This window comes from Tursiops truncatus, chromosome 5, assembly GCF_011762595.2.
Source record: "Tursiops truncatus isolate mTurTru1 chromosome 5, mTurTru1.mat.Y, whole genome shotgun sequence".
NCBI classification, from domain to species: domain Eukaryota; kingdom Metazoa; phylum Chordata; class Mammalia; order Artiodactyla; family Delphinidae; genus Tursiops; species Tursiops truncatus.
The window spans coordinates 109193001-109218090 of record NC_047038.1 but is presented as its reverse complement, the minus strand read 5'-3'; the positions used below and the strand labels follow the sequence as shown (position 1 = coordinate 109218090).

General features: G+C 39.4%; 1 protein-coding gene across 1 annotated transcript in view; it reads right to left on the bottom strand.

Annotated features, from left to right (window-relative positions):
* The window catches only part of IQCM (IQ motif containing M), a 346741-nt gene that overhangs the window by 306584 nt on the left and 15067 nt on the right, over positions 1 to 25090 (bottom strand). The gene's annotated exons all lie outside the window — the stretch shown is intronic.

Below are 25090 nucleotides of genomic sequence, written 5' to 3'. Positions count from 1 at the left end.
AAAAGAGTAACTTTTCCATCTAGTGCTTAACAAAGAAACAAATAATGACTGATAATGCTGACGTGTTGCCAGAATGACTAAAAATTCAAAGGGGCTACTCTAGTTTCAAATATTCCATCAGGAATCCCGGGTAATCCTGAAAGTGGGTGTGTGGAGACAAAGCTGACCTCCACAGAATGGACAATGGGTGCATGAAAAGCTGATCAAGACAGAATGCTAGCATGGTCTGGACTGTGTTCCCAACTTAACCTAAACTCTAACTTGACAAGGCAACACTAAAAATTCAAAACGATCTCTACTGATTATATTGCACATTTGCAACTTTCTCTTTAAATGCACGCACAATTAAATGCTTAGCAGCAACCACCACAGCAAAAGATTTAAAACATACAACCTCTTTACAGTAAGGATGAAAGTAGGCTACTTAGAAAGCAACAATGTTACACTATTTAAAAGGTTTTGATTTAATTTGATTACCTATATTAGCCACCTGGACTGAACATTCTGACCCTAGGTTTACTGTAGCCCCAAAGTACTGAAATTGTACCAAACAGCCTCATGAAATTTAAAAAAGGATCTCAAAATAAATGAATTATAATTCATATTAAAGTTAAAATTAACACTTCCCAGTGGCAGGTTTAGAACTGGGGGTGGAGGGGTGGGGTGAGGAGTGGAAGAAATGGACCACACAATATATGCAAACTTCATAACTATCACAACTTCCTCCAAAAAGAGAGGCAAATATTGGTATAGAAGGTAGACCAGGGCCTCTAACTACGGTCTCTAAAGAGACCTATAGGTCCTTCAGTCAATTATGTTTGCTTATCTTTAATTAGGAACATGTTGCCCTTTGTGTATCAGACTTTGTCAGATGCCAAGGGGTTAACAAAAGCTAGAAAAATTATGGTCAGAGCCATCAACAGACTTAGAGAATAATACCTTAGGAAGAATATGAAGTCATTTTAATTATATTTAGAAAGTAATAATACAGAATATTCCTGAGACTGCCAAAGGGAAAATGACTACTGTTAAAAGGAAAATTACACTAATGGTCAACTGTTGGGTAGCTGAGAATATTCCAATAAAAATGTGGGAGAATTCGACTCAGAGGGCAGACAGCAGAAGCAAGAAGAACTACAATTCTGCAGCCTGTGGAACGAAAACCACATTCACAGAAAGACAAAATGAAAAGGCAGAGGAATATATACCAGATGAAGGAACAAGATGAAACCCCAGAAAAACAACTAAATGGAGTGGAAATAGGCAACCTTTCAGAAAACAGAATTCAGAATAATGATAGTGAGAATGATCCAGGACCTTGGAAAAAGAAAGGAGGCAAAGATCTAGAAGATGCAAGAAATGTTTAACAAAGACCTAGAAGAATTAAAGAACAAACATCTAGAAGAATTAAAGAACAAACAAAAAGAGATGAACAATACAATAACTGAAATGAAAAACAGAAGGAATCAATAGCAGAATACCTGAGGCAGAAGATCAGATAAGTGACCTGGAAGACAGAATGGTGGAATTCAGTGCCACGGAACAGAAAAAAGAATGAAAAGAAATGAAGACAGCCTAAGAGACCTCTGGGACTACTTTAAATGCACCAACATTCACATTATAGGGGTCCAGAGGAGAAGAGAGAGAGAAAGGACCTAAGAAAATATTTGAAGAGATTAGAGTCGAAAACTTCCCTAACATGGGAAAGGAAATATCAACCCAAGTCCAGGAAGCACAAAGAGTCCCAGACAGGATAAACCCAAGAAGAAACACACCAAGACACATAGTAACCAAATTGACAAAAATTAAAGACAAAGAAAAATTATTAAAAGCAACAAGGGAAAAATGACAAAATACATACAAGGGAACTCCCATAAGGTTAACAGCTGATTTCTCAGCAGAAACTCTACAAGCCAGAAGGGACTGGCATGATATATTTAAAGTGATGAAAGGGTAAAACCTACAACCAAGATTACTCTAGCCGGCAAGGATCTCCTTCAGATTCGATGGAGAAATCAAAAGCTTTACAGACAGCAAAAGCTGAGAGAATTCAGCACCACAAAACCAGCTCTACAACAAATACTAAAAGAACTTATCTAAATGGGAAACACAAGAAAAGGACTTACAAAAACAAACCCAAAACAATTAAGAAAATGGTAATAGGAACATACATATCGATAATCACCTTAAATGTGAATGGATTAAATGCTCCAACCAAAACACACAGGCTCACCGTATGGATATATAAAGAAGACCCGTATATATGTTGTCTACAAGAGAACCACTTCAGACCTAGGGACACATACAGACTGAAAATGAGGGGATGGAAAAACATATTCCATACAAATGGAAAAGAAAAGAAAGCTGGAAATCCCACTACTGAGCATATACCCTGAGAAAACCATAATTCAAAAAGTCATGTACGGGCTTCCCTGGTGGCGCAGTGGTTGACAGTCCGCCTGCCGATGCAGGGGACACGGGTTCGTGCCCCGGTCCGGGAAGATCCCACATGCTGCGGAGCGGCTGGGCCTGTGAGCCATGGCCGCCGAGCCTGTGCGTCCAGAGCCTGTGCTCCGCAACAGGAGAGGCCACAACAGTGAGAGGCCCGCGTACCGCAAAAAAAAAAAAAGTCATGTACCACAATGTTCGTTGCAGTTCTATTTACAATAGCCAGGATGTGGAAGCAACCTAAGTGTCCATCGACAGATAAATGGATAAAAAAGATGTGGCACGTATATACAATGGAATATTACTCAGTCATAAAAAGAAATGAAATTGAGTTATTTGTATTGACATGGATGGACCCAGAGTCTGTCATACAGAGTGAACTAAGTCAGAAAGTGAAAAAGAAATACCATATGCTAAACACATATATATGGAATCTAAAAAAAAACCGGTTATGAAGAACCTAGGGGCAGGACAGGAATAAAGACGCAGATGCAGAGAATGGACTAGAGGACACGGGGAGGGGGAAGGTAAGCTGGGATGAAATGAGAGAGCGGCATGAACTTATATATACTACCAAATGTAAAACAGATAGCTAGTGGGAAGCAACCGCATAGCCCAAGGAGATCGGCTCAGTGTTCTGTGACCCCCTAGAGGGGTGGGATAGGGAGGATGGGAGGGAGACACAAGAGGGAGGAGATATGGGGATATATGTATATATATAGCTGATTCACTTTGTTATAAAGCAGAAACTAACACACCATTGTAAATCAACTATACACCAGTAAAGATGTTAAAAAAAAAAAAAAAAGAAAGCTGGAGTAGCAATTCTCATATCACATAAAATAGACTTTAAAATAAAGAATGTTATAAGAGACAAGGAAGGACACTACATAATGATCAAGGGATCAGTCCAAGAAGAAGATATAATAATTATAAATATATATGCACCCAACATAGCAGCACCTGAATACATAAGGCAAAAGCTAACAGCTATAAACAAGAAAATGGACAGTATCACAATAATAGTGGGAGACTTTAACACTTCACATACCAATGAACAGATCATCCAGACAGAAAATAATAAGGAAACACAAGCTTTAAATGACACAATAGACCAGATAGATTTAACCGATATTTATGACATTCCATCCGAAAACAGCAGATTACACTTTCTTCTCATGTGCACAGAGGTTATCCACAAGTTGTGTTACTACATGTCAAAACTGATTTGCCCATTGCTTTTTCATACAAAATTGAATATTCTTTTTTTTCAAACTGTTTCAAGATGAAGTAGAAAGGACACAGGACGAGGAGTTTGGAAATTCGGTTCTAGCCACAACTGGTATAACAAACTAGCTTTACTGACTTGAGCAAGTCACTGCATCTCCTTTGCTTCTCTTTCAGCATAATGATGGGTGACAGCAGCTGACAACTAATATTCTATTTAGCTCTGAAAGCCTATGCGTATTGCAAAATGGCAGCTGGAGGGCCAAGTCCAGAGGCAGACATAGATCTGGGGGACATATGATACTCAAGAAATGTTGAAGCAGGGTGTCTGACGGGTGTGCCTTCTCTCGTTTGCTGTCGCCATTCCTCCCATTGACCACACTGCCTATTTTTCTGTTATCTGCTGGTCTTAGAAGGGGATTTAAGTTTGTAGCCCATGATTTAAAGGAATTATAATTCTGTTCTCATTTCAATACCTAGATTGTTTATCCTATATATGAAAAACAGAAATACTATTGTTACTAAACAGAATTTGGAACACATAATCAGAAGGTACTAATTTCTGCCAATATCCTTGGATTCTTTTTCTTTCAGAATGCAATGTAGTGCAGTGACAAAAACAATGAATTTTATATACAGAAAAACTTGGGTTTGGTGTTCTCTTTACCACTAATAAGACCTTTAACCTTGGGTGGCAATTCACTGAGACTTTCTGGACCTCTGCTTTCTTATTCATAAAATGGAGGTGGGGTAGTTAGACTAAATTGTGTCTGATGTACATTTTCTCTCTACAGCTCTGCAGTTCTATAACAGGCAATTTCATTGTTTTGACCCTATTTCCTACAACTTTGTGAAAGCTATGGGCCTTTAGAAATAAACAGATTTATCTAAGCTAAGGAGAGGAAAAGATGTAGGAACACACTAGACCAACAGAATCAAAATGCAGGAACAGATGAGAAAAAGGAGACCTCATTTCCTGAAACGTACATGGTAGTATATAAAATAATGGAAAAGTCCTCACTACAGCACCATGCCATCATAGCCTGACAATCCTTTAGCAGTAATGCAAAACAGCTAATGGTAACATTAGACTATGCCTGCTGTGCCATTTATTTGTGATTTTAGCTTCTTATTTAAACACAATGGGCCTCAAATTCCTCATTTGCTCAAAAGAGGGAATAATAATGCTTTGAAACTACAAATACCTGTGCATAGAGTTTATGCATGTTACAACACACACATATGGTTTGGAAGATAATTGTCTTGAGTTCCTTAGTGTTGGAAGAGGCAGTCCACCGTGGGTTCTGAGCACCCCTGACAATCAATCATACTGGATGCCAAGAATGGCAGGTTCTGGCTGTTCTCTGCTCTTTACCCAGATTGTTTCCCAGGGTTGTGTTCACAGCAGGCAACCTTGAGGAGTGAGGTAATACCTCCCCCTGGGAAAAAGAGCATATTTTCTTTGAAAGCCATAGATTCCCCAAACTTATACTTTGAGCCATAACACAAACCCACATGCACAGCATTCACCTGAGCCCCTCCATGTGGCCCCAGGGGACTTGGGGGTGAGGGAAACTGACATGAACACGAAGCTCAGCCTGCATGCTATGCCGTAAGGAAGTCCTTGTCTCTGACAGGTCCTGATTCTGTGTCTGCAGTCAGCCGGCATCCATGAAACTGTGGCAGGCTAAATTTTTAGCTTGTGAATAGGAGGAAACCCCATACCCATCACAGGTCCTGTGAAGATGCTTAGTGAATGCACGATTGTTGGATGAATGTAAAATTAGGGTATCTCATATATAATATTTCATTACTTTTTCTTAGTAGCGATCTAAGGTAAGTGCATTACCTATTCTTAGTAGAATAAAGGGTCTTATATTTTAATCTAGAACCAGGAAGAGAATTTGTGTGGCGTTTGTGATCTTCCTTCTTCCTGGTTCTCACAAATTGTCATCCGTCAGCTAATTCACTGTACTACCATCAACAGCCCATCCTACCAACCACTCAGCACTACTGAAGACAAATGCCAGCACCTCAGCCCCTTCTTTCCTCACACAGAAAGTCAAAATTTTTCCCACATTCAAAGCTAAGCTCTTACAGCCTCACTGCTGAGGTTCTGATTCTGAGCTAATTCTAGATCTGCCAAACTAATTATAAAGCACATAACTGTGATGTTATCTAGCACCAAAACCCAAAATACACTGTCTTTGTGGAAGCTTTACAAAATGATACTTCTGTGCCTTAACTGCACTTGAAATTGTTAGAGAAAATAGGCAGAGCTGAAAGGACTAAAATTGCTTAGGATCGTAGACAGAAACTTGGAGATTTAAGTGCCACCTCTACCATATTTTGTCAGAATGTAAATATAATTGCAGGTGCTTAGAAAAAAAAGGACAAGTATACCAATAAAAATCTTACATGCTGAACGCCAGGAAAGCAATAACACTTCTATTATAAGCCATTTTATGTGATAATTGTCTTTTGAGAAATAGGGGTAGGGATATTATAACCAACAGAAAGGCTTTAAAGAAATGCAAATTCCTGATTATTGTTTTCAAGTGAGGTAAACAGCTATTTGTAAATGATTCTTTCTTTCTTTGTTTTCTTACCAGCTCTTAGCTTTCCTCAACAAATGAAACAAATTTCATACCATTACTTGTTTTAGGCAAAATATCTCAAACACCTTGACATATTTTTTCACTTTGCATCAGGAGTCATATTTTTGCCATGCCTAAAACTAAGTCTACATGAAAGGACCAAGGATGCTTGCCAAACCACGACCTGCTGTTTGTCCTCAAATGGATTTGGCACTCTTTCTGTTGTTTATCTACACAGACTTGCCAACGGTATTAACCACCACACAGAACAGGAATCTAACTCATGTGCAGCCAATCACGAAACTCTAGGCTATAAAGCTGACCAGAAGCAGAAACCAAGGTGAAACAGAGAATGGAACCTGGCCTCACTCCTAATTAAGACACTTCTGCTGAAAACTTTATTCCCCAGTATATTTGATGCCAACACTTGTCACAGTTGTTCCCTAGCAGTTTATTAAGTAGTTAAGGTTTTATTAACTCCTTAAAAGCACATGATACACGAAACTTTAAAACCAAATGATACACTTGGGCACCAATGTAACTTGAACACATTTACATAAAACTAGAACATTAGTTTTCAGATAACCACCAGGCAAATGTATCATACCAAGATTTAGATTCCCTACCCGGTGTCAAGTTGGAATATGATCTGCTGACTGAGGGGAAGTAAAAGATGGGAGGCAACACAGTCAACCCACTCATATTTCCAGATAAATTTTCTTTTTGCAAAAGCACTTTGTAACTGCTTTACACCGATAGACAACCACAGCTTTTCTGTATCAGCATATATGTTCTCATGAGTCTTTCGAGTCATTAATAATGTGCCTGCTATTTTCTAGTTTACATTATGTTTTCACACAGAAATCTCACTTGGTCCTTGCAGCAATGTAGTCAGCAGTTATTTTTATCAACACCATTTAACAAAATAGGAAACTGAGGATCCAATGTGTTAAATAATTTGGCCAGATCATGCAGTAAGAGAACCAGACCTTGATTTTTGATTTTCACTTCTATATCTCAGATTCTTTCCCAAGAAGATGCAGAGAGTTTATTAAGTGTGACACGCTTATCAGACTCCCATTATCCTCCACGCACAGACCATCATTCTGGACTATGTTCACAGTATGGATGCACAAATTCAAGGTCTTCTTGTTACCCACCCTCTCCAGCCACAGAAGCTGCTTCTTTACGGAGTGCAAATATTCCCCTCATGGATGGGACGTTTATATCAGGGCTGCAGACACAGGAACAAATCTAGGAAGATGTGAAATTCACTCCAGGTTCAAGAAAATAAAACTTGAAGGCCAACCTCAATAGGAGTAAAACCTCTAGTTACAGTGAAAATCAACACTTGAAAAACATTCCTTTTTCAAGGGTAAGAGACCCAAATCTGGAGATCTGGATGATTAAAATTTCTGTAGGAAATAAATGAGAGAAAAGTCACACACTCTTTTGATTTTACTGCTGATGCCATAAATCTTTTTCTAAGTGTAATAGAACTGTAAATAAATAAAATCAGTTGCAAAAGGCAGTTTTGAAAAAGTTGGGGTTCCAGCGATTTTTTTCCTTTAAACAAGGCAAAAGCACTATGTACAAATTTTAGAAAGGTTTCATATAAAAGCCAGGCAAAGAAAGTCTTGGGCAGTATAAACCCAAGGTCTTGGTAATTCTAGCACTGGATCCTAAAATTGTAAACACACAGTGTCATTGCTAAATTCTAACTACTCACATAATTTTATTTGGAAACTGTCTAGGAACACCAAGAATACTTTTATGGCCATTTTGGAGCAGTTGATTATTACTGGCCCAGCAAAGTAATCATGCCCTCACCTCTTTTCCAGAAACAGTCCATTCTTCCCCATACTCCTGCTGCTCTTCCCACTCAAGAAAACCAACACTCTCCCATTAACGAGTGTGGTATTGTTAGAAATGATTCTCTGGGTAGATGTAGAACGGTCACCATTTTCACAATAAAAAGAAAAGAAAGCAACTGCTGAAGTTCATCTGAAAGCTATCATTCTAACCTTTAAAATATCTGTGTAACACTAGCTGTATTTTCATTTTTACTATCAACAACTATATGTTCATTTCCCGGGAGTTCTTGAGCTCTCCAATCCATAGCACGATAGACGCCTCAGATGTCATTTCTTTTCTGGGGCAATTTCTGAAATGAAACAGGTCTTTGTGGCTTTGGTCAGACAGGAACTCGAAAGCAGCAGCCAGTAGTCGAACACTTGACTACAGATCCACACAAGCAATCAGGGCTGAATTACCTGACTGCCACCACTCCCTGGCATTCTTCCTTTTCATCCACAGGATGCCTCTGTGAGGACTTACTAAAAACAACACTGCCCCTTGGAACCATCTTTGGAAGAACTGGAAAAGCATTCAATTGCTGCAGGATGTAAATGACAAAGGTGTCATTTTCATTACTATCTAAGAATGAGGTTGGGCACATTAAATGTCACCTTTCTTCTGCAAGATCATAGCTCTTCATAAAAATAAAATAGTTTTCTAAAGCAGCAAGGATGAGATGAGTTTTATGAGGCAAACTGAGAAAAGTGACTTGCTCAAGGCAGACAAGAATTAAGGAAAAGATTTAGAACCATTTCCACACCACTAGAGCACCTGAGAGACCCTCAGTCCTCCAAGCACCCTGGACTGCTCCTAATGCCACCAAGAAAGAGGATGTAGCCCAGCACATGAGTGGAAGGAGTTTGCAAGCCTTAGTCAGAAAGACCTCAAATCCTGGTTCTGCCAATAGGTGCCAGCAGCTGGAGCAGGTCTCTCTCTGAGCCAGAGTTTTCTTATCTGTGGAACGCAACTAACGATCTGCCTATCTTTCAAGACTTGATAATGCATGGCTTAACATAGTGCCTAATAATTAGCAGATGCTCAATATATGACATTCCGTAGCCCCTCTGTCTTAGTCTCCATTAATTAGCTTCCAGTAGAACAACAGTGGAAGCATTTTTAGTTTCTTAAAATCAGCTTGTAGAGATATATAGAGATTTCCAAACGTTCACTGAGAAATAAAAAATCAAAGGTCATTTATTTACAGAACTACAACCAGGTATCTGAGTCTATTTTTGAATACTACTTAAAGGTCACACTTAGGATTTAGTGTAGCTGGAAATCAAAAACTTCAGTAGAAACTGCCATCAACTCCATACATAGGAAGTACTTGTGAGCACCTATTAAACACGTGATAACACTTTATGTGTCTTCATGAATGTCTCTACAGTGACTACATGAAACACTTTCCTGACTATAGTCAGAGTACTCATTGGCTTCTGGAATACTTAAAAAAATAAAGCATCTCTAAAAAAAATGTTTTGACTCATTAAGTGCGATGGGATCAAAACCAGATGGATTGGCAGTGGGCTCATTTCCCTAGTTCCTAGGCTGCTTCAGAGCAGTGCCAGCTCAGGGAGGGGATGATCAATGTCACACATTCCACACTTCAGGCAGTAATAGATCCTTGGCTCCAGGTTTACCAGTGTTCAGAGGGAATGCCAGAATACACATGCTGTGACAGAATCATTTTGGAAGTATCCATGCAGGCCAGAGAAATGAATAACTGCCTTGGGCACTGAATAGCCCAGGCAACAGCTGTTTTACGCCAGATGGTGATTAGGATCGTCTCTTTATCCTGTACAGTAACTATCACACTTCACACACATGTACACACACACACGGTCTCCTTAAGCTGTAACATGGGAGATCAGAACCTTATAACAGAAGTATCCACTCAATATTACATGGAATAGTTCGAAGAACCACCAGGCTTGCTTAAACCTGGTTAGTAATTTACACACATGCTTACACTCACACCTCCTTTGCTGCACTATTCAACAAATATTTATAGAATATCTTTCAGGCTAAATGAGCCCATCATTCTGCTGCTTAGGCACTGTGGATAAAGATACAAACAAGACACATATGATCCCTGCCCTCTAAAGGCTTACTTTCTAGCCGGGAATCCAGATCAGTACACAGGCAAGCAACCTGATAGATGTTATTGGAGCTACAAATAGGAGGAGTACCTAATGCTCCTCTAAAATGGTAATAAGGACACTTTCCCCTCATCCTGGAAGACTTGATACATCATGAAGCTACTGCCCAAGGTATCCTTACGATGCCGGCTTAATCAGTACCTCTGTAGTAGAGAGCTATGAAGAAGGGTATTGTATTTTAAAACTTATTTAACCTGAGGGCCTATTGTATAGCACAAGGAACTATATTCAGTATTTTTAATAACCTATAAGGGAAAAGAATCTGAAAACGAATATATATACGTATATATATACATATGTGTGTATATATATATATATATAAAACTGAATCACTGTGCTATATACCTGGAACTAACACAACATTGTAAATCAATTATACGTCAATTTAAAAAAGTTATTTGACCTGAAAAATAACTTATCTTGGTATGTTCTGGTATAAATCAACTGAGTAGGTCAAGGTACAAATAAGCAGCCTCATTAGAGGAAAGAAGTTTATGAAGACATTGGGTGGCCAAGGCTTGCTAATAGTAATGGTAGCTAGCAAAATTAGCAATATCAACTAGTTGATAAGAGGATTATTTTAGCTAAAGCATATGTTCTTATAAATACAAGAATATGTTTGCTTAATTCAACATGTCTTGCTTTTTTCTGCCTGATCCCTGCCCTCACAAAAAGTTGACTTGTTTGGGTTTGCCTGTCCCATGCAACCCCCTTCCCCCAAACCACTCTCGTTTATAGACTCTGCTGTGAGGTTGGGCCTAAGTGGCCATAATGGTACCTTATCACCATCACTCCTGTCCTGACTGTGGCTTTGGGATCACCTAACCCAACCTAGGCCCATCATGTCCCTCTTCCAGAATCATGAGCACTAAGAAAGTGAGTTAGATGTGTGGAGGGAAATCAAAAGTTCACACTGACTTAGGATTGAGGTGCCCATGTTGGTCTGTGTGTAAGATGAGAAGAGACCCATCTATGAGGAAAGGCAGAGGAAAGCAGTCCCACCAGGAGAAGCTACATGAGAGACCTCAGTTCCTGGGGGATTTCAGTTATGAAGCCCCACTGTAGTTTATGTTCTCATTTTTGCATTTAGCAAAGTCTGAAAATTAAAATAAGTTCCCTTTACCTGCTTGGGTCTTTTGTCCTGTGCACTCCACAAATGCATGAGGACAAATGCAGTTGCTGATTAAAACACTGACTCAGAGTGACCTACTTTCGTCACCTTCCCTCCATTCTGATAGTCAACTTTTTCTCTGAATTCATTCAGAAACATTTATTGAATGTCTGTCAGGCTGACATATGGGTTATAAAAACCAAAAGAAACTATTGTCTGTCCTCAAGGAGCCTTTCGTGTTCATATTCATACCTTAATCCTCTTCAGTACCAGTCACTGCTCCTTGATGAGTCAATTTGAAGCTGCCTACTCTCTAATCCCCACATTCTATTTATTCCCCATCACCAACAATTTTTGACCCCTACCAGGACGTGTAATTCATTGATACCACCACCTCTTCACTCTCCCTCACCACCTTCATATCTTAAGCCAGCTTAAATTCCAAAGTCAATCTTTATGACCACTCTCTCTCATAGACTCCCAACTCCATCACCCCTGCCTGCCGCATTCTGTCATCCTCATTTGAGAAAACACAAAACCCTAGTTGAATCTAAGTCTACACCTATTCTGTGGTATTTGTACCCTGAATAATTGATGTGATGGGAGAAACAAAAACATGATTGGTCTCATTTCACATTCATTAATAAGAACCCAAGTGGACCTGAATGTTACCCAGTAATCACAGTACAACTCCTTAGTCCATTCACTCTCCCCTCTCTAGCTCATATTTTCTACTCACTCTTCAAACTTCCAGCACTGCCCCCTGACCTTACTTGGAGCTGATGTCCTTGCTTTCAATTTCACTGGGAAAACAAAAGCAATCAAAAGAGACTGCCAAAGCTGCCCTCCTGAGAGCATCTGTATCCATACACTTTGTGTGCCCTCTCATTACTGCAGGTGAAAATCATCCACATTCCAACCTAAAGGCAACCCCTCTTCTTGTACAACAGCTCTCACCCGCTCGCTTTCTCAAGGACATTGCTTTGGCTATTCTCCCCTCTCCTTCCCCTCTTAGTGATTTTCCTCTCTTCTCTTGATTGCCCACATCAGAAAACAAAAGACCTACTGTCTCTTGATCTCACCTCCACAGCAGGCACCCAATTTCTGTGTTCTCCTCTACAACTTCTTGAAGTCGTTCTTCTACTTGTTGTCTAATTTCTCTTCACCCATTCTTTGTAACTGACCTCTCTGTTAAAACAGCAGATATTGAGGTCATTGCTAAGTTCAATGTCAATTTTCAGTCCTTGCCTTATTTCATCTATAAGCATAATTCAACACAGTTGATCAAACACTCCCTCCTCCTAGAAACACCCTTTTCACCCAGTTTCCAGCACATCTCTGTCCTGTTTTGGGGTTTTCTTTTTTGCTCCTCACTTAATGCTCCTTCCTTAGGCATCATTGCTAGTTTCTCCTCATTTCTGTGACCTCTAAATACTCCACAGCTTAGTCCTTGGACTCCTCTAACTCACTCCCATGGCATATCATAGAGCCTCTGGGCATTAAACACTAACTGTAAGCTGAGGTATCACAAAATGACATCTGAGTCTAGTCCTCTGCCAGGAACTCCAAACCCAAACAACCACCTTTCTATTCAATATCTCCACCTAGATATTTAACAGACATCTCAGACAGTACAGGACTGAACCTCTGATAAGAATCAAATCTGTTCCTCCCATAGATTCCCCCATCTTGGTAAATGGCATCTCCATCCTCAGTGACTTGGAGCAAAAGCATTTTGGGGATTTGATTTGAAGGTAGAAACTTCCATAGGATTTGCTGATGAATTGCTCATCTTTGATTCTTCTCTGTCTCTCCAATAACATGCAATAACCAACTCACCAGCAAATCCTGCTGAAGGTTCTACCTTCAAGACAAACCCAAATCCTACATACTTGCCATCACCCTAATCCAAGCCACCATCTCACTGCTTCTGTTTTACAGCCACAGCCTCCAGTCGTTCTGCTTCTAACTTTGCCTCTCCATCGGTGGTGAAGTCAGATATTCTGGGGACTGAAACATAAAACTGTGGGGCCTAACTAAAGGAAGTGTCTGTCAAAGCAGAAACACAAAACGAGGTGTGAATGTGAATGCTAGAATTAAAGAAGGGGGTTTTTTGTGGTTATCAACACAAATGACAAATTCTAAAAAACTAACAAATAATCACAACATTTCAAAATCCAGAAAAATAACAATATCTTTGTTAACTAACTACCAGATATACCTATCTATCTATAATACTCTTTTTCCTACTTTTTTGGCTATATAGTGTTTGGTTACTTCTTCATGCAACAAAAATTTCATATTTTCCGTACAAAGAATAGAAAGATAATTCACTCTTTCTTCTACCATGGTTGATCAAGTTTTTAAAAATATTCATAGTTGGGATGCATAAAATACATAACTTCACTTCCTCTATCCTCTAGGCTCCGGGGAAGCATTGAGGGATTTTAGAAAAAAAGAGTGTAGGATTTTCATTTTACACACACAAAAAAAATCACTCTGGCATAACTTTGTTTAAAGATTAAGTCAGGTTTACATCAGAGGCAGGGGGACAAGTTAGGGGAACACATTAATAATGTAGGCTCAAAATGACAAAAGAGTTTTCTTCTTACGGGAAATGTGATTATGATCTTAACAAGATTCTTTAGCTTATGTGGACAGCAAAGAAAAATAACTCCATTTCAAAATTAGTAAAAAGGGAAGTCATTTAAGTTAGCTTCTGCTGATTTCTTTTATATAAACATATATCCATCTCAGAAAGGTATGATCTCAGAAAGACAACTAAGATTCTAATAAGAAATTCAGCCTCGATGTTTAAAGTTAACTTTGCTTGATTTACCAATTAGGATGTGATGATCAGATATGTGCCTGAAAAATGTTAAAGTAATACAAGTGTTAGGGATTGGGTTTGATCCACTTCCACAAAGTAGAACAGAAATAATTGTGGGTCCCTTGGCTACAACGTATATAATACATTGAGAGGAAGGAAATGTTCCATGGCTTACACTTTTCTTAATGTCCCAAAGTGCCTAGCATTGCTAGGAGGAAATTACATGCCACTCAGTAAAAGATTTCATTACCTTAAAACCCACTTCATGGCCGTTCCTTTTCCAAACCCTCCAAAAGGTATGTAAACCTCAGACTCTAGGCAAATCCCACAAGTAGTTAGTAACATAGTGACCTCTGATGCTAGGAATTTGTTTCGTTGAGGAGCACAGATACATTTATTCTTTCTCTTAGCTCAGTTATACAAGAGACATGAGGGTACCGCTAGAAAGAATAGTTCAAGGCTTTGGTTGGTGAGTAGAAGGCCTGACTCACCAGCCCGCTTCCTCACTCTGACTAGTCCCTTTGGTGTTTCTCCAGCCTGCCAGCATTGAGGCAGCAAGTAAACTCTCCTCTGCACTGCAAGGCTGAGTTAGAGGAGGACATGTGCTGCTTTGTGCAGAGGGCAGGAGTGGGAGGTTGCTGCTGGCAAATACTGCCTACGACTGGGAAGGTGAGGTTCATTCTAGGAGAGCATTAACAAGCTACCGGGCTACTTACCCAGAGCCAAATTCTCTCATCAGCTTTCTCTGTAACAAAATGAACGTTTCAATCTCCATCTGCCCAGTTCTTGGGTCTTATTCCTCAATTCAGTTGGCTCCAAACTCAGAAGGGAAAGGGCAGTGTTCCTTATTATAACCCTGGTTATCCACTCCCATCACCAGAAAAAACAAAACAACAACAACAAAACAAAAAAACCCCTACAATATCTATATTTTTTAAAAGAGAGAAAGGGTAATTCACTGCTGCTAAACTGAAAGTTCCATGAGAGTAGGGCCCATGGTACACAGCACCTGGCTCAAGTAGGAGCTTAATAGAGCTGCTGAATAAATACATGAATGAGGAAATGCAAGTCGAAACAATTAGCCCATTGATCACACTTCGGTACTCATTATAACAAAAAAATTAAGTGACGTCTAGAATTGAAACCTCGTTTTGTAAGTACACTATATTAGTTTTCTATGCCCATCGTAACAAATTACCCAAAACTGGGTGGCTTAAAATGACGGAAGTTTATTCTCTCTCAGTTTTGGAGGCCAGAAGTCCAAAATCAAGGTGCCAGCAGGGCTGTGCACCTCAGAGGCTCTATAGATAAATCTGTTCCTGCCTCTTCCAGATTCTGGTGGCTGCCCACAATCCTTGGCTTGTGGACATATCATTCCAACCCTGCCTCCATGGTTACACTGTGTCTCCTCTTCTGTGTGTCTGTAATCTCCATCTGGCTTTCTCTTATAAAGATACTTGTGATGGCATTTAGGGCCCACTAAAATAATCTAGCTAATCTCTTTAATTTAAGATCTTCAATCTAATCGTATCTGCAAAGACACTTTTCCCAAAGAAGGTAACAGTTACTGGTTTTAGGAATTAGGATCTGATATCTTTGGGTGGTCATTATTCAGCCTACTACACACACTTTAAGTGTAATTTTTTCAACAATGACTAGATGAGGAAGGTGCTTCCATCAGACAACCACTGAAAACCACCAGAAAACCAAGTTAGGTTAAAGAAATAGAAGAAACAAATGAGTGAGAAAGCTGGGATTTGAATCTAGGGCATTGAATTCCTACGTTCCAGGGAGCCACTAAACTATGCTGCTTTCTCAAAAGAGGAAAATTCACAAATTCATACAAACTGAAAAATCCAGGTAACATTTGTCTTCAGCAAAGCTTGGGCTAGAGGCTCCAACAATGTCATCAGCACTTGATTTCTCTGCATCATTCAGCTCACTCTCCCATGTTGATTTTAGACTGGAATTCCCTGTTGTGTTCTCTGGTACCTCTGAGCTCACAACATCCTTGCTGGTTTAAACCCAATCACTCCACCCATCGCTGTGGCCAGGAGAATGAACTCTTCTCACTGACTGTGCCTGAATCACATGCCAACCCTGGAGCTAGGGGGTAGGGTGACAGCCCTGCTCAAATTGCACAAACTCATAGTGGGAGGGCATTTCTCCAAAGTCAAATCAGAGTGTTGCTACCAGAGGTCAGGTTAAAAGACACTGAGTGGCCGACCCAAAATAACAAATGTCCAGTGAAGAAGGTTTTCCCTACAAACAGGAAACCATTTCTAGGAAGCAACTTGCTCTCAGTTTACCTCCTCAGAGAAGTTGGTATTATTTACTTGTACATAAGCTTATGCACAAATGACCTAGGAAGGACCCTTGCCCACTGGAAGGTATGTCACTAGCCTCCTAACTCTTCTCTGCCTGTGTTCCTTGTCCAATGCAAAGCATGGAACAAATGTGCTTCATCAGAAAATCTCTGTAAGTCACTAATCTAGTCTAAGATTTCTGTTCTCTGTAAGCTGTCCTCGGGGCTAGTAAGAGAATTAGTAGAAGGTAGATGGTAAAAAGAATGCCTTTCTATGGTCTCTAAATCCTTTATAATGTTTTAATAATTTTCATATTTAAGATGCTATTAATTTATTAAAAGTTATGAACTTTGTGGCTACTTCAGTGTGGTAAACCACGTTATACAGAGGCACAGGGTCTCCTGTCTTACTTTGAGTCTCCATCCTGCATCTTTCTATTTCAGAGTTCACAAGGTCAGTACAAAAAGAGAAAAAGCATAAATTAGAACGGACTATGTTCAAGACATTGGCTGCTCGGATATATAATTCTTTTCAGTTGCTAATTTTAAGAATTCTGTTGAGGTTCTTTCTTCAATACTATAGACAAGCAAAAGAAAATTCCTGACAAGAAATGGGAAGAAACAGATATCTAAAGCAGAAAGAAACTAAGAGAAGCAGAGAAGCACTTGCAAAATTCTGTATGATGATCTCTAAAGACATTATCCCAAATTTATTCCCTCATTTAGAAATCCCTCAATTATAGTCTGTTTTCATACATGGAGGAAGATAAATATGTTTCAAATCTTCAAAAATCAAATTATTTTGTAATATCTAATTCAATTTTCTTTTCCACTTCATTAAAAAAAAATCTCTAGCTTCCACGTTTCTTATAAATTGTTATGGAAGCTGGTCTTAAGTTCCTCCAAATAATTTTGTGAGAATGAGTAAAAAAATAGTATTAATATATTTGTTAATATCCTAGTATACGTAAAGTCATCAAAATATAAAATAAAAGACTTTATAAACACTGTTAATCTTAAAGCATGAACATTCTTTATCATAAAGCATTGTTAAAATTCATTATGCCTTCATTTTATATTTAAAGGAATAGATTTGTGATTTGGAACACACACACATACTCCTTTCCAAATTGGCTAAGGAACAATCCAATATCCCCTAAATATATTTGCTTGACCTGAATATCACGACATCTTATTGAGATTAACTAAAATCTGTTTTCAAATTTAAACGACTCAAATTAGACCTACGTATTTTTTTGTTCCCAAGGGAATGCATACGTAGATGAATACTATATAATATATGGTAACTATAAACTAATATTTAATGTATATTAAAAAAAATTGAGTTTTACATGTGATTTCTAATTATCAAGACCCATAAGTCGCTGGCAGCATGAAAATAGAAACTGGTTAAGCAGCACTGTAGAATAGCTATATACTCAGAAAGGAAATCATTTCATATTTTTTTATTTTGCTCTACTAAGAAAAATATGGGCATGTATTACATGCAAGCACAGGGTACATATTTACTAAAGATATTTGATATTATAATTGTTACATTGTATTTTTAAAGTTGATATCCTTGGATTAAATTCAAGGAATGTTTGTCCTGTCCTCACCTAAGATGTTCAGCTTTTCGAAGGTAACGCAACCAAATTTGTCAATGCAGCATGAGCAAAAGGCACATATACCCCACACACAGGACTCACTTTTCTTTCTAATCTCACAAACTTTAATCAAGTTCTGGAATTAATGTGACTGATATCTTAGATCATGCATATCTTAGATCATTCACACTGAAGTGAATATTGGAAATATGTTTAAAAAATAGATCCAAGTTACAGACTTAATATACACTTTTTGAGATAAGAACCTGGAGAAATGAATTGCAATTTTAATTTAAATATAAACTCTGAGATCAGCCCTTCACAGCTGTCTGGTGGGACACATGCAAACTTTCCTAGTAAAATGTCTCTGACTTCAACAGAGCCTATAATAGGATTGTCAGGAGGACCACTGTCCTCCTTGTGCTCCTAATCAATCCTTCACTCCTTTCTCCCACGCCCCACCCCCCAAAACCTTGGCCTCGTGATTACAAACTACTAAAGAGAACAACCCCCCAAAAGAAAAGCCCCGCCACCTTTCCGGCCTGGCTGGTGACCTAGGCGGCACAGTGGTTATGGCGCTTGGTCATTGTTCTACATTTAAGAGGAGCTACATGCGACCGGACGGCTTCCTGCAGTCTTTCCAGGACTCCAGGAGTGGAACCCCGGCAACTTCTGGAAGGACCGAGGCCTAGGTCGCATTAATTGCACTTGTTGGGTGTTGGTGTCGGGTGGCGAGCCCCTCTCCCTGCAAGCGCCCCAGACACCCAGAGGTACTCAGAGCCGGTGTGGTCCAGTCAGGCAGGGCCGCTACGATGAAGGGCCACTGAGGATGCTGTGCGCAGGCGGGGGCCAGGCAGGGGCCCCCAAGCTTCTTAGGGGAGACGGTGCTGGGATTTGGTCCCGGAGACAGACCATCATTAAGATGGGATTACTCACCTTTTCTAAGAGACCCTGAGAACTAGTCTTCTCACTCTCTTTGCTGTTTACCTTAATCTCCACAGACCCTCAATATTTCCTCCTTCCTTATATCACCCCCAAAACCCTTCACTGTGCCCTAAGAAACATCAGGTCTTTCATCAGCTAAATTGACACTCTAGCTATGTCTCTATATGTTCCACCATCTTCTGGTTCTTATTTTCCTAAGGGCATAGCTTCTTCAGCAACTCTCAAGGGGTTACACCCTTTCCCTACTCTAAGGATAAAGTCAACTTCTTCCTTGATCTTTATTGACACTTCCCAATCATTTCTCTTTTCTCTTAAAAAAGGGTGGGGGGGTGGATTTTATTTTTCACAGCAAACTATCTTTTCATAGTCCATTAACTTTCACTCTTTCCCAGATTTTGTTTATCTCACCCTTCTCCTCACACCTCAGAACTCCAATACTTCCCATCCCATCCTCAAGTGAAGACCTCACTTCTAAATTCACTGAAAAATAGAAGCAACCACACCACCTAATCTACCAAAAGGCCTGTGTCTGTGCCCATGACCCTGCCTTCCTCTGACAATGGATGAGCTTTCTTTGCTCCTCCTAAGGCCTTCCTCCTCCTTGATTGAAACATGAGTAACATATTTCACACTTTCCTGATTTCCCTCCTAGCTGCTCTTTTCCACTTCCTTTGCTGGGTACTCCTCTTCTTATTCCCTAAATATTAGAATCCCCCAAGGACTTAGTCCTTGGATTTTTTTCTCTACCTACATTTACTTCTTAGATGATCTAATCTAAGTCTGTGATTGTCAATAAAATCTATACCTCTGCTGTCCGATAGAGTAGCCACTCATCAACTGTAGCTATTGAGCATTTGAAATGTGGCTAGTCCAATTTCTACAATATACACTGGATTTTGGAAACTTAAGATGAAAATAATGTAAAATATCTCCTTAATAATTTTTATACTAATTATTAAAATAATATTTTAGATATATTAGGTTAAATAAATCTATTATTAAAATTAATTTTACCTGCCTTTTTTTTTTACTTTTTATGTGGCCACTAGGAAATTTTCAGTTACAACTTTTGTAGCTCTCATTTCTATTGAACATATTTCTATTGGACATTGATCTCTACGTTAATGACTCCAACCTTTTCCATATGCCCACACCTACATAACAGACTACCTATTAGACATTTTCATTTATATATGTATTGATAAAAAGAACCTCAACATAATGTGTCTAAATCTCAACTCTGGGTTTCTGCCTATTCCAAAACTGCATCTCTCTATCTCTCTCTCCCCAATCTCAGGAAATGGCAATTCTTATCTTCCAGTTCATCAGGCCTAAAGGGTGAAGAATCACCCTTCCTTGATCTTCCTTTCCCTCACACTCCACCCCCAATCTTTCAGCAAGTACTGACAACTTGCCACCAAAATATTTTCAAGGGAGTATTTTAAGGACTTGAGCTTACGGAACAGGAATGAACAATGAGGGAAAAAAATAAAACAAGAAAGAAGTGAGAAATAATGTAAGAATCCTTTTTGAGTTGACCACCACCACAAGAGACTGGCTGCTTAACTATTTGGGACCTTCTGAGAAGCTTTATAGAATGTAACTGAGACCCTTCCGCCCAGGGGAAGAAAGGAGGAAACATTATCCATCAGCCCTCACCCTCCCTTACTGGACTGCTCATGTGTCAGAGCTGAGCCCATTCCTGTGGGTGTCCCAAGCCAGGAAGGAGCTGGGGAAGCCTGGAAGGAACCTCACCACAGCAGGGGAAGGAATAAGAAGTGAGTCAAGAGGATCTCAAGCTGTATGGACGGTGTTTGCCAAAATGCTCCAGAGAGCAGACTGAGCATCTCTTCCCAACTCCAGTGATCAGTGATGTCATATCGGTAGCTTGAAATCGGCTATGTGAGAGTATTTACACTATGGAAATCGGCAAAAACCGCAGATTAGGCTTGCTCCCTCCTCCCACCACAGCCAGTTGTTGCACATGTCCTACAGCATCACTGACAACAAGGTTCTGCCTTTCAGACAGCTGCAGCTGACCCCTCTCCAGCTCCTTCTCAGAACTGCAGGCACATCTGTTCTTTTTGCACTTCTTTGAAAGCACGTCTGTGCTTCCCTCACTTGGGCCATTGCAAATAGTTTTCCCATGGCCTAGAACTCCAAGCAGGAATTACTCCTCATCTAAGAAATTTTTTCTCATTTCTCACATCTTAGCTCAAATGACACTTCCTCTAGGAAGCCTTTGCTGACCACCAGACCAGGTCCAATTCATATGTCCTATACTCTCAATCTGTATATAAGTGATGATTTAATTAATATCTGTTTCTTCAGTTAGACTACAAGTTCCATGAGGGATCAAGTCATGACCATTTTTTCTCACTCACCAAGTTTTGTATATTTACTCAATGTCCGAACAAAAGTTTTTCAAGCAACAGATATTAAAAGCACTTTTACCACTCCCGCATGAGTGAAACTGCAATTGTTTTTTAACAGTGTTGAAAAAGAGTCTTTATACTTGAAAATGTGGGGAGCCATGTTGAGAGCACAAGACATTTTTATGGATGTGCATCACTTCCAGCTATAATCCACTGAGCCAAATCTCAGTCATATAGCTCCTCCTAACTACAAGGGACATGAGAAATGTAATTTAGCCAAGTACCCAGGAAGAAAAGGATATAGTAAGTTTGATGAGCATATAGCCAGTCTCTGCCACAGTCTGCCCTTTTGGACATCAAATATCCATTCTTATCCTCTGACACGACACAAAGGAGACAACCCAAAGTTCCACCAAGGCACTACATCCAGCTCAGAGCCCAGGATCTCTGGCTGTTTGTAGTCTTTTCCATCAGGCCCAGATGTGGCTCCTTCTGGTCTAATAATAATGTGCACCAAATTCATAAATTATTTCCACCTTTCTCCAAAAGCACACAACAGCCAGTAGTGGAGCAGGTATAGGATAACCTCAGTAAAAACGCCACTAGTGAAAGGGGAAATGAGAAGATGCATAGCAATCACTAGGCCAAAGAAGTTACGGAATTCTGCTGGGGAGGCACTGAGAAGTCCCCTACGCTGCAGGTGGGGAAATTCTCTGAGTAGACAAGGATTCTGTTCTGAGCAGCACTCCCTTGTTCACTTTTTTATTGGCCCCGGGTCAACTCTGGGAAGATTTTTCCTTGCACCTTGGCCACATCTTGTTATTATCCTACTTGGAGACTGTATAGCCTTTGTAATCCACTTCCAGACAAAGCCAGGTTATTTTACTTTTGAACATTCAATTAAATCAAGGTTCATGGTTTCTTTGGCAACAAAATCTTCTAAAATACTTGGTAGACGTTTTAATCTATTTTCTTCCAATTCTACATGCCAATAACCACATTCAAAGTTCATTTTTTATACATAGCTTTAAAATATCCTTTGTATCCTCACTTCTTTACCCCCTGCCTTAGTCTCTCAACAGTAAGTGCCTTTAGGTCATCTGAAACAATGAGCTGGGTTGGGAAAAACATACCCTTAATCTGATTTTTGCTACAATGATAAGTCTTAGTAGATATTTGCTCAAAACCAAGGACCCAAATACTTGGTACCTCTCTATGCTCTTTCATTTCTGATTGCAAACCAGCCAATACTTTTCTTACTTCATCTCTTTTTTTTATAAAAACTTCCCAAAGGCAGCCCAAACCACCAACATATTTTAATAATGCTGTTTCCCAACTTCTTCATCTAGAGCTACAAAGCTCAGTAGATACATGGTTTAGATTCCAGTTTATTGCATACATAAGAAGCATCTCCAACCCTTTAATTTGCTATATGTTTCCATGCTGCCACTCAGTACCACTAAGCCAATGAATCCTACAGCCCTTCTCTGTTATGTTCCACCTTATTGTTGACCTAATCTAGATAACTCTACTTCTCAAATATTTCTAAAATCTCTCCCCTCAGTTCTATCCCCAGTGCCACTGCCTTAATTCAAGTCATCCTTTCTCGTGGGAGTTACTGTCTCCTCATTGGTCTCTGTGCCTCCAAAATTCATCATACCTCATCTCTGCTGCCAGTATATGTTCTAAAATGCAAATGTGACCACTGCAACTTTTCTTTAAAACATCTGGATTACTTTTAGGTTAAAATTCAATGTTCTTCTAGTCTCATCTCTAATTACTCCCCAATCCTAAGTCAGTTATGTAAAATTATTTCAGTTCCCTCAAGTACACTATAATTACTTTCTCAGATATTCATTGTCATGTAGACACTAGACGCTCTGACTAGATAGGACTTTTCTTCCTTCTTGAGTTAACGCTTATTCATCCTTCACAATTTACCAGACTTTAAATCTCTTGGGAATCCATCCCTATTCCTAAATCTGAATCAGGTATCTTTCCAATTGATTTTTAAAGAGGTAGAGCTTGTTTTTATTATAGTCAGTCACACTGTACTATAATCATCTATTTATCCTCCTTCATCCAACCACACACAAATTATATATAGCAAATTTCAACTTCTTGAGGGCAAGTAGCATATCTTTTAACTCTCTATATCTCACCTAGTAAATAAATTTGGTTGAACAAATGCATGAACCCCACAGTTTCAGTTCAGCAGCGACCCACAACATCAATCTTGAATCTTCACCTATCTCTCTCTCAGGTGTCAGACCTCCATTTCCAACTTTCTAATGGCTATCTCCATATGCATGTCTACTTAATAGATCTAAAACTGAATTTGTTATCTTTTACATCCCTTTCTTCACCTGCCCTAAATCTGCTTCTCCTTCTGAATTCCTAACTCAGCTTAATGATGTCTGTTGAGCTTTCCAGTCTAGAAACCTGAATATCTTTCTTTAGGAATTCTTTGGTCAAACAAATTGGTGATAGCCAGGTTAAAAAACATTAAACAGATTTCTTTTCTGTAGTATTTCTTAGAGTTTTCAATATATTAATGCTCAATATGGATCTCCAAGAAGTAAATGCATTTTTTTCAAACTCACCTTACCAAGAACACTTATGTCAAGGTGAATCACTCAGGACTAGTGTTCTGAAAACTACACTTTGAGAAATGCTGCTGGAACATCCCTCCTCCACACTTCATGCTTCACTACTGCCCTACTTTAAGCCCCTGCCATCCTTTACATGGACCATCTCTTTCCTGGGCAGCTTCCTTTCTTATCTCTCTGGCACCATTCTCTCCACAGCCTCTACCACCAGTTTTATTTTTCTAAACAGAAAGAATCGGTCATACCTCACCCCCATCATCACTGGCTCTCCATTACACATAGGGTCAACTCCTAGGTCTGCTATTATATTCACATCAAAACCTAGCCTCACCCCTCTCCCCAACTTCATTTCTTACCGTATCTCTCCTTTCCCAAAACATATCACTTTCTTTTGTCCTTCAGAGCTTTAATATTTTTCTCCCATGGTTCAATATGGCCTTTCCTGTTACCACCTACCTTTAACAAACTTCTCCTTAAAACCCATTTCTAATGAGATCTCATCTGAGAAAGTTTCATTCTGGCATCTGGTTGGTTACTCCTCAGTGCTTCCATAATGCTTTGTACTGACTCTAGTACAGCAGTTGTCACACTATATGATAAGAAATTACCCAAGTATTTATCCCCACCATTACTCTCTGAGCCTTTTAAGCTTTGTTTTTCCAACTCCTAACATACTGCCTGGCACAGAGCAGGCACTCACTGAATGAAAAAATTCAAATGAATGAATAACATAATAAGCAATAACAAAAGAGGGAAAATGCAGATGAAGTTATGAAAGCTTATAACTAGAAATGTACTTTAAGAGGTCATTCCAGCCAGGAAAACCAGTTAGTCTCAGAAAACAGTATAACTTTGCCTAAATAGACCTCCAGGTTCCACCTTACCAAGCTCCTGAAAGAGAATAAACCTTTATCACAATTGGTCTTAAAGGAAACTCTATAGCTCCCAAAAATCCCTTTAGGGTTTTGGGGGGACACACTCACAAATAGCTTGCCTACCCTACCTACCCTGCTCAACAAC